This window comes from Copadichromis virginalis, linkage group LG7 (assembly GCF_057382275.1).
Source record: "Copadichromis virginalis isolate Kocher_CV1m ecotype Utaka linkage group LG7, C_Virginalis_male_GT1.1, whole genome shotgun sequence".
In the NCBI taxonomy this organism is placed as follows: Eukaryota; Metazoa; Chordata; class Actinopteri; order Cichliformes; family Cichlidae; genus Copadichromis; species Copadichromis virginalis.
Genome location: NC_140624.1, coordinates 21,197,040 through 21,206,995, shown reverse-complemented (window position 1 = coordinate 21,206,995; position 9,956 = coordinate 21,197,040). Strand labels below are relative to the sequence as shown.

The window sequence follows — 9,956 nt, the reverse complement described above, 5'->3', positions numbered from 1 at the left end:
CATCAGCCTCCTCTCTTTCTCATCTTTCTCAGCCATCTTTCCAGCTTGTTTATCTGTCCGGCTCTGAGCAGGAGCAAAGGACATTACTCAGCCCTCAGATGCACAAACAGATCTGATTAAAACAGCTTCCATGCTTTTCACTTTCATCCCCATATTTAGTTGTTTAACATCACCCACAGTGTATTCAGATGGAGATATGGTGAAATAATTTCATTAGCTCCTGCTGTTACATTTGTGCAACTCACACTGCAATTCAGATTGAGGGCGAAATGAGGAGGAATGGAGAGACTCTTTGCTCCCCTCCCCTCTCTCAATCTCTCATCATGCTGCAGCTCCTCCCTCCACCTTGCCCCTCTCCAGATTCCCTGCTTTTCTCCGTCTCTCTCTTTCTCTGTCTCTATCCCTCCTTCGTTCTCCTCCAATCTTTCAGCCTAGCTGAGACTTACACAGGATACACCCTCCCTACGTGTTTGTATGTGTGCGATTCCCCATGTGAACTGCATGTGTCAGTGTGTGCAGACATGTGGCTTCGCAGCTGACGGCAAGGACTCGTGAAGTGCTCAAGACTTGGATATCAGATCCTTCTCCTTATGCATATTTACCACATTTTTAACATCTCTCCAGAATCTTTCCATTAAAGAATCTCATCTTTCCTCCTCTTGAGGCAGCATCTCGATGGAATCTTCAACCCTTTCCCCAGTATACTGGATTTAATGAGCAGCCACTGTGGAATGAAACAAGTAATTTTTGGATTTTCTTCATTAGAGCTCTGGTAAGGAGATCTGTCTCCCTCTCTCCCACTTACTCTCTTTCCACATATTTGTCTCCTTTCCTTGCACTTCATACCTTATTTACTTTTCACAACATATTGACAGGTGCAGGCAGCAGAGATTATGGAATGGGGTGCAGTTAAATGATGCAGAGAAAGCTATTGAGGGCATGGAGAGGAGGTGAAATGTAAATAGGCTAGCTGGGTAGTATGAGCAGGCGTAGAAAAAGAAGCAGGGAACAAAAATGTGTGCCGACACCAGCAGTTTTGTTCGTGCTGTTAGAGGCTTGGGGGGGAAAATGCTCCACTTGATACTTACTATTGATCTGCTGTTATTTTCAGAACCAGACAAGTTCGCATGGTCTAAACTGTGAGTGATAGCATTAGTTTTAGCCGTTCAGAAATGCTGACAGGACAATACTTTGTAATAAGAAGAAGACAGTTTGTGATTCTAAGTGTAAAAAATTCATCACATTCAGTGCACTCAAATATATTCTCACGTATGCGGCCCCTTTTTTTCTGTTTATGCAACATGTATGTCTGTTTGCTAATGAACATGTGATACAACAAGACAGGACTTGGATTCGATTCTTTGGACGTTTGCCTTCATACCTATATTCTAGTCAAGATATTCTTGGCGTGAACAATGTGTGTGTGTCCGTGTGTGCGTGTGTGTGTGCATGCATGGTGGATTGGGGGGGGGGGTTTGTGGCATGTTGATTTACCTGATTACCTTTATCCAATATCTAAGACTTAAAAAGTGATCAAGCATTCATTTAAATGATTCACTTGCAGATGTCCATGTATGACTTTTGTCTGTGTTGGTTGTAAATTATCTTTAGCATTACATTAAGCTAATCACAACTGGAAACCCTGTGTAAGCATCAGCAAAGCTGAGGCAGCTGTTTTGGACCCTTCTATAGGCTGGATGAGGCTCTTCTTTTTTAATCTTTTCACTGTTCCACTTTTACTCTTGTGTCTATAAACTCTGAACGGAGAGGAGCTATTGTTAGAAGGGAGAGGTGAGAGTAACCAAGAGAAAGCGTGTGCAGGGGAAGCTTACGTATATTGGTAGAGAAGACTGCTTGTGGAAGGTTGAAAAAGGGAGAGAACAAATGAGAGAGAATATAGTGGTGAAAGACTGACAGGAAGCCTGAGACAATAGATGACTGAGAAGGTGTGCGGATGAGCTAATAAGCCTCAGAAAGAGCTTTTAAAGCATGGAAACCTCTTTTGAGGCTCTTTTGGCAGAGGGTCAGTTTACAGAAATATCCACACTCTCCATAGGAAAACATGTGATAGATAGGCCAAGACCTGCATCTCGCATATGCCTGCCTACATTTCCTGTAAAGGACATCAATATTTATCACATTTCCCATTTCAGAGAAGAAACCACGATAACGCCAGAGGATGGAAAAATAATAAAAGATAAATCAAATTACCCCACCTTGGGTAGACCTTCTGCTTCTGTTTCATTTATAATTCCTTTGCAGCACTTAGGCAAGGCAGGCTGTTACCGCTGCTTATTGAAAAACAGGTGCAGAACTGTGGCTCACATTTATTTGATTCTTCTGCACATCTTCTGTCATGCTGACAATGGTAATCAAAAATCATTTTTTTTAAATATATATTCAACCAGATTATTGGTGAGTATTGAAGCTGAGAAGTCTTCATGCATTACGAGTATGGATTTATGAGTTTTCAGATTGACAACAGGGATATGATTTTACTCAGTGAAGCTTTTAGGAGCGTTTTAGGGCTCATGAAAGACTGCATCCGGAACATATTCCAGGATGCATTACTGTTAAATGCTAAGCTGAAAAGTTAAAGGTTCAAAACTCTATATTTTCAAATAACATATTGATTGGTTTGTTTGGTAATTTTTAAATAGCCTCTCCCCATTTCTCTCATCCACACATACACACAAGCAGGGGATAGACTTAAATGTGGCTAGCAGGAGTCATTTTTACCTTACTTGCCTGCAGTATAAGCTTGTCATGCAGTGGATGACTTGCATCCAAGAGTGACTCATGCTGCCCAAGAAAGCTTCTCCACCCACAGCAAAGAAGTCCTGATACTGCCCATCACCAAATGAGAAATTAACAACTCAGTTTTCCTCAAATTTCACGGCAGTTATTCTCAAGTCCATTATAGCAAATACCAGTTATTACTGATGTGGTTTCATGATTTACCATGATCCATGAAATGAAGTTGGCAAATTAGTTGCAGCAATTGACAGCTAATTGTGTCCGTAGTGGTGGACTAGCATCGAAAAGTTGGGGGAATTGGAGCTTCTCATCCAAGTGTACTCTCTAGCTAGACCCAATTTAGCACTTCTGCTACATGAAAAGGTGGTTAGAGCTGTTTTGAACGCTAAATACTAACTGCATTTTGAGTGTAAATATAAAACTCTCAAAATAATAATCAAAACTAAATGCAGTCAGTCATATTTTCAGTCAGACACTTTTACTCATGACCTAAAGCCATACAATATCCAGGCCTGTTAGATAAACATTAGTAACCAATAATCACACATTTTTACAACAAAGAAATGAGTGGTAGCTTAATAAGACTTTTGCACACTGCTGTAAATCATTATCTTTAATAACCATCCAGTAAAAAACAACCTTTACAGTTTGTTTGTACCAGTGAATGACCAGCAAACAAACCCAATGAACTCCTAACAGACTAAAACAGATTTTAGGTGTATATTCCAAGTCTTGCCTGTTTGATTGTGACTAATCAAAACACCAGTTTTTCTATAAAAAAAGAAAAATGTATTTAACTTGTCTAACATAATAATCTTATCTACTCTTAATTTTATCAGTGCAGGCATATTTCAGTGTATTCATAGTGGTATACATCTGATATGAGTTAGACATTAAAATGTAAAGCTACCAGCCATAGATACCTGATTTCGGGAATAATAACACAGGTACAGTAATCATAAAAGCTGCTATTATTTTTGAAAAATGAGACTAACTGTGTTTTCTCTGCTGAGCTCGTAGAGAAAACACAACACTGAAATCTGCAGGGTTTCTTACTGCTGTTATTTGATGTTAAAGTCATTTATCTATTATAATGAGTTCTGATGAGTTGTAATGAGTCCTACCCTCAACACTACCTTCCCCCATGACAGTCTTTTTTGCACTGTAGTTGACATAGATACGGAAATATGATATCAGCCTTCATTTCTTAAATAAATCTTTAATCTTTACTTTCGTTTTACTATTGTTTTGTCGATAGTATTTGTCTCCACTCTTCTTGATGTGCTCACATGAGTCTATAAATGTAGTTCACAGCAGCTTGATGTCAAGGATATTACTCAGCAATTGTCCAGGAAGGATGAATGCACACTAACCCTTCTCTTCCCCTTCTAAGTTTTCTTTGGCTTGCTGAGTGAATATAAATCTTTTAAACTGGAAATCGTATAAATATTTCAGAAACTCCTTTCTATTTTCTATATTTTGTTCCATCACTAAGCCAACATTTGATCCTTGTTTGTTACAGTTTTGGCACATGATTCACCAATCCCTGACCTCACTTCCTTCTCCGTTGACCCCCTTTAAAAAAAGAAAGAAAGAGAAATAATACTTGAGATATACTGCATACATATGGAAAAGTAACTCAGTTGTAAATCACTTGTAAGGTTTGGCATTTTTGTTTTTGTTGATGATGACTTAAGATATTGATTATGACTCTGCATTAATAGCCCTGTCCCTTCATTCATCCAACTGATATAGAGCAATGCCTAGACCATTACATCACTACAGATTGGGTTTTTTTCCCCCCATCCCTGTCACATGCTGAACATTTTGGAATTTACAACCATGAATGCATTGAAACAATATTGCATTAGAGTCATCTGAAATTTAATTTGCCTCAATATAGCTTCATGTCAGCATTGCCACATTTAACTGGCCTTTACGACTCAGACATGTGGGCTACATAAGCACACAAACACAAGGTCAGGCTTGCAACGATGTATGTGTGGGGGGCTACATAGATACATCATTAATTTAAATTGCGAGAAAACAGTTAGAGTATTTCTAACAGTTGTTTTTATTTTAATTTGGAGGTAACAGAAATATATATTTGCATAGACTTCATCAGCCAGTGTTTGTCAGGGGAAGATATAGACAAGCTTTTTTTCTTCATACTTGTAGGTGGGAATGATATAGATGATGTGTCTCTCTGTCTTATCAGTATTAGTATTTTGTGGCTGTGTCATTTTGGCGGGTTTTTTTTGCATTATGTGGGGCGGATTATGTTACATTAATAAGTGTGTCCCTCTCCTGATATTGCAACTCACCAAGTGCACTGTATATTAGGGCTGGGCCATATCATAGCGTTCACGGTAATACCGGTATAATGTTGGGCAACGATAAGAAAATGAAATATCGTGATTGAATATGGGTAAAATGCGCATGCGCAGTGCCTTTGTTTTCATATGCACATGGCAGAAAAAGCATGACGGCAACGCAGAATGAGAAGGGCGAAAGCGGATCGTTGAATGAAACAGATGAACCAGAATTGGTTTGTAAAAATGCTGCAACTTCAGTGGTGTGGAACTGGTTTAGCTTTCGTCCGTCAGATACACAACAAAGCACTATTTTTGGTAGAGCATGCTAGTGGGCCGTCGTTATTACCGTGTTTTTTGGAAAATACGGCACATTTAAAATCAATCCTTTGATTTTTCTGAAAATCGACAGAATCCCGTGTACCTTATGTATGAATTCTGGTTGTGTTCACTGACCTCAAAACAATTTTATGTCGTACACGGCGCTCGAAAATCTGTCAAATGTTTCACGATAGCATTACGGCTATCGTAGGCAGGAGCCTCGCGGAGTGATACGTACGGTGCTTCAACATAATATTACCGTATTGTGTGTGTATAACCTCTTTTTAAGTTTTGTGGATATTATACATGGTTACGCTGAGGATATGTCGGACAATTTCCACTGAAATGCCTTTTGGTTAAACTGTCAGCAAGGAATTTGCATTTGCACTGTTACATTTTTATATAACTTTTATGCACATAAAAACAGCTGCTTGTTTAAGTGAAAATACATTGATGTTTTTTTTTGTTGCTGTTTTTGCACTAATAAAGTTGTGGAGTTGTAAAGTATTTTGTCTAGTGTCAATTATATCGTCAGTTATATCGTTATCGCAAATTTTCAAATGTATATTGTGATAAATATTTCTGGTCGTATTGCCCTGCTCTACTGTATATTATCAGTTTAATTAAAGTTTGGCTAAAGAAATCATTACATCTTAGACTGAATTTTCATTTGGTATGATTTAGGAACTGCATGACATGATCATCAAATTTAATCTACTTCTGAAGAATCTAATTTCCCCTCTTGAAAGAAGCCTGGCCTCCATTAAAACAAGAAAAAAAGCCATGTACAATGTAATTACTGTGACACAACACATTGCTGAATTTGCTGGTAATAATATATTTTCTCCTGTACTGTATATATACCCAGAAAATGGAAGCGGATGAGTCAACACTGCCTGTGTTCACGATGGAAAACGGAAGCATTAGCTTTCTTCTTTCTATGTCACATATTCGAATGAAACTGCTTCCAGGAGAAAGTGTTACTCAAAGCGGAGATATGAATGCATTTGGGGAGATATACCTATGGAAAAATACAGATTTTTGTACATGAATGCTTTGACTGATATATTTTCAGAGGTATAGCTTTAAATCACCTTTGATTTTTAGCTAAATATTAAGCATTTACTTTCATCATTTAGGGCAAACAACACTTGTTTAACTTCAGTAGAGTGTCTCTGATTCCTGGACCACATAGCAAAACACCTACAAAATTTGGGAGGAGGTTAGGTTTGATAAATACTACATGTCCATCTACTGTAGATGCTCCCGGCATTTTGCAAAGGATGTAACTGCAGGGATTGTGTAGGATTGAAATGTTCACTGAATGCTCAAATTAAGTAGAAAGGCACCATATGAGTATTTAAAATTTACACTGTTATGTTGTATCATTGAAAAGGCCATTATATTCATTGTCTTTTCCTCTAGGAACACAAATAACTGTGAAAAACAAGCAATTTTACCAGACTGGAGTTAACTTGTTGCTCAGCTGAAACTGTATACTGAAAGAGTGGCATAGTTTGCCTTAGTCAAATAGTAGAATAATTAAATAGTTGCCAAGTAACAGATTTTCTCTTAATTTAATTTCATATTTTCTTTCCTGTGGTGCTTGGCTTAGCCCAGCATCAATTTGCATTTGTCAAAAAAGCATGGGACCAAACATCAGAATCAATTTCTGAGACCAGTTTATGCACGATCTCTGACATGCATTTGAGCATAGAGATTTCCACACCTGTTAGGCAATACAATGTGCAACATGATCCAGTCTTAATATGTGGAATATTTTTCTGTCACCACAGGTATTTATTTCAGACAACTGTCATCCATCATCTTTGAAGAAAGATTCCTGCATCATTTCCTCCTCCCAAGCATACTGAAGTCTGCATGCACTATGATCAACATCAGCTGAGAGTGAAAACATAGGCTAAATCAAACTGGCAATATTTGCAATCATCGTGGATGATGCACACAGTTTTATTTTTGGATCAGTGCCTAAGAAAATATGTATGTATACATGCAAAATGTGAAAGTCAGTGTTTTACCTAATCGTTTCTAACTTTCAAGACCACAGTATCGTGGAACATAAATAGTAGTGCTGAGCAGGGGTAGAATGACATTTAGAAGATAAGGACTACCCTTGCTTGTTTTTCACATTCAGTATAAGGAGGGACCAACAAATTCATGTAGTTAACTTGATGACATTTTGTTATATATGGTACATGTATATTTTCACTTTCACAGCCAAATTGTTACCATTCACCTGAGCAAGTGGAATGTTTCAGACTGAAACAAAAAATTGTTTTATTTTAAAAGATTTCAAGAAAAACAAGTGTCCAAACTTGGGTTTTCTTTGTTTTTATTCCAAGACCATTCTGTGTCGTGTTGCATTTTGGCCAGTGCTTTACACTCATTTTCTTTTGGTCATTACCACAATCAGTATTATCATTTATCATATTAAAAGCATCATCTATGAGATATTTTAGTATTTATCATTAAAAACTGCTTAGGTTTCAATAAAAAGACAGTCAACATTCCTTGTGAATTTTAATTTTGTGAGTCAAGGGGGTCGCCCATAGGTAAAGCATGTCAAACCCTCAACCTCTGGGCAACCACTTTCAAATGCAAGGTGATTGCAGAGGTTGGGTGATGGGGGACAACCTGTCTCCAAACAGTCACAGTCCAACTAAGACTGACTGCAGTCACTTGTTGACAAACTGACAAAGGTTTGCAGATGATTACCTTTTAATGTCAATTTCTGTGTCCATAGACAACAAAGATTTGTAAATTTTTTTCCAGTTTATCTTACTCATTCCCATATCATAAATAGACTGCATATAATTGAAAACAGACTGCTAGTCCCCCTGATTGTGATTTTATTAGTGTCTTGATGAACCAAAGTCCCTTTGAGCTGACTGTAGGAAACAAGGCAACAAGATTGCAAGTCATTTGTACTACCAATAACTGTGTTTAAAATGGCAGTATATCTCACTTTCCATGGTTACAAATTATTCATGCCAATGTTTTATCCTTAAACTGATCTCAATAAATAGTTTTGGACAAATTTCAAGTGCCTAAAGCCTCGATACACCAGTGGTCTACCCACACTGGCATTTCCACTAACAGTGCCTGATTATATCTCTATTCAGGACTGTGTTGGTGTTTAAAGACGTGCTTATTTAACAGCTTCATCTCTCCGCTATTAGTTTCTCTGCACCTGTTGGGTGCACCTGGTGGATGTTTTACACCTTCATGAATGTGATTAGTACATGGACTTTATTGGTATCACTTAATTTTAGTCATTGCATAACTCATGACCACCTGAGTCTAATTGTCTATAATAAAACAAAAACACCTGTGTCCAACATACTTGGAAACAAATTTAGGTTTATCAGTTCTTTGCAGTCCAACTTATCTGTCTTCATCTTGCAGCAAGGTAGGTTTTAATTGTATGGTACCGTGGGATAGTTCAGCAGTGTATATTAAATGTATCACATTCGTATGATAATAATTTAACATACCAGACACCATATAAGAAACTGCAATTGACACTTTCTGGCCAAGAGTCTAGTCTTTTGGCTGTGATTTCATAGCAGAGTTTCTTTTTCCTTTGGAGGAAGCTCCAGAGATTTTTTCCTGATAGTTTATGCAGTCTGTAGTTGGTTCTCACCAGCTTCAAATTAGGCTATATATATGCAGTTTGCAGTTGGTGAACAGCATCTAAAAGTATTTCTAAGGTATTTCATGAACAGTCTTGTTTACAATGGGCACATATTGGTGCATATGTACGTATGTCACAGAAGACTTAAAGCAGTTTCTTTTTTTGTAACATGCAGTGTGCTGAATGTGCATATGCATGTGCTGAAAGCATGTCTGGTTGCACATGTTAGTAGTTTGCATTTGCAAATTGGTGCCATCATTACCTGGGACCACTGATTTATATATGATGGCATTAACATGCACTTTACTACTCATTATCTTCTTCAGCAAGTAGTAAACGTTGTCAGCAGTTGCCAAAAGAAGATTTAGTTAGAGGGGAGGCGCAGGCAGTGGAAGGGAGTGTGTATTTCAGTCTTCCGATATAATGACATTAAATGGAGCAGGCTCAGGTGAGCTTCACACATTCAAGCTAAATTGGAAAGGACCATCACAGCAGTGGGATAAGTGCCACTGGTGAACAAGTACAGATCTAACAGTGAAGGGGGTTTGAGAGTATTATTACTGACAGAACTCCATGTTGTTTCAGAAAAACATTATTCTGTAGACTGTGAAAGAATAACAAATACATACACAGGTGGTCTTCTTTAAAAGAAAAAGAATAATAACTGTGAAGGTTGTGTTTTTCATTTTAAAAGTTACCATTACAGGTCAGCAGACCTAATTCCCTGACGGGCGATGGACTAAGCACATTAAAAAATGCATTCCCCTCAAAAACACTTTCGCTCATCACATTTTGAACAAAATAACATTCTGTCGTCGTCCTTTGGTGTTCCATCTTATTACCATATTTACCCTTTTAACATAACATAGGGGTTTAAATCCTGTCCTGGATCACTGCTTTAGAGGTTTTGA

The 9,956-nt window shown here is 37.8% G+C and overlaps 1 protein-coding gene across 1 annotated transcript in view; it reads left to right on the top strand.

The window, feature by feature from the left end:
• The first annotated feature begins 412 nt into the window (after nucleotides 1-412).
• Nucleotides 413-9,956, top strand: part of lingo1a (leucine rich repeat and Ig domain containing 1a) — a 126,999-nt gene continuing 117,455 nt past the window's right edge. The window contains exon 1 of the mRNA XM_085462446.1: nucleotides 413-772. The gene's annotated coding sequence lies outside the window, so the exon portion shown is untranslated. The remainder of the gene's footprint in view (nucleotides 773-9,956) is intronic.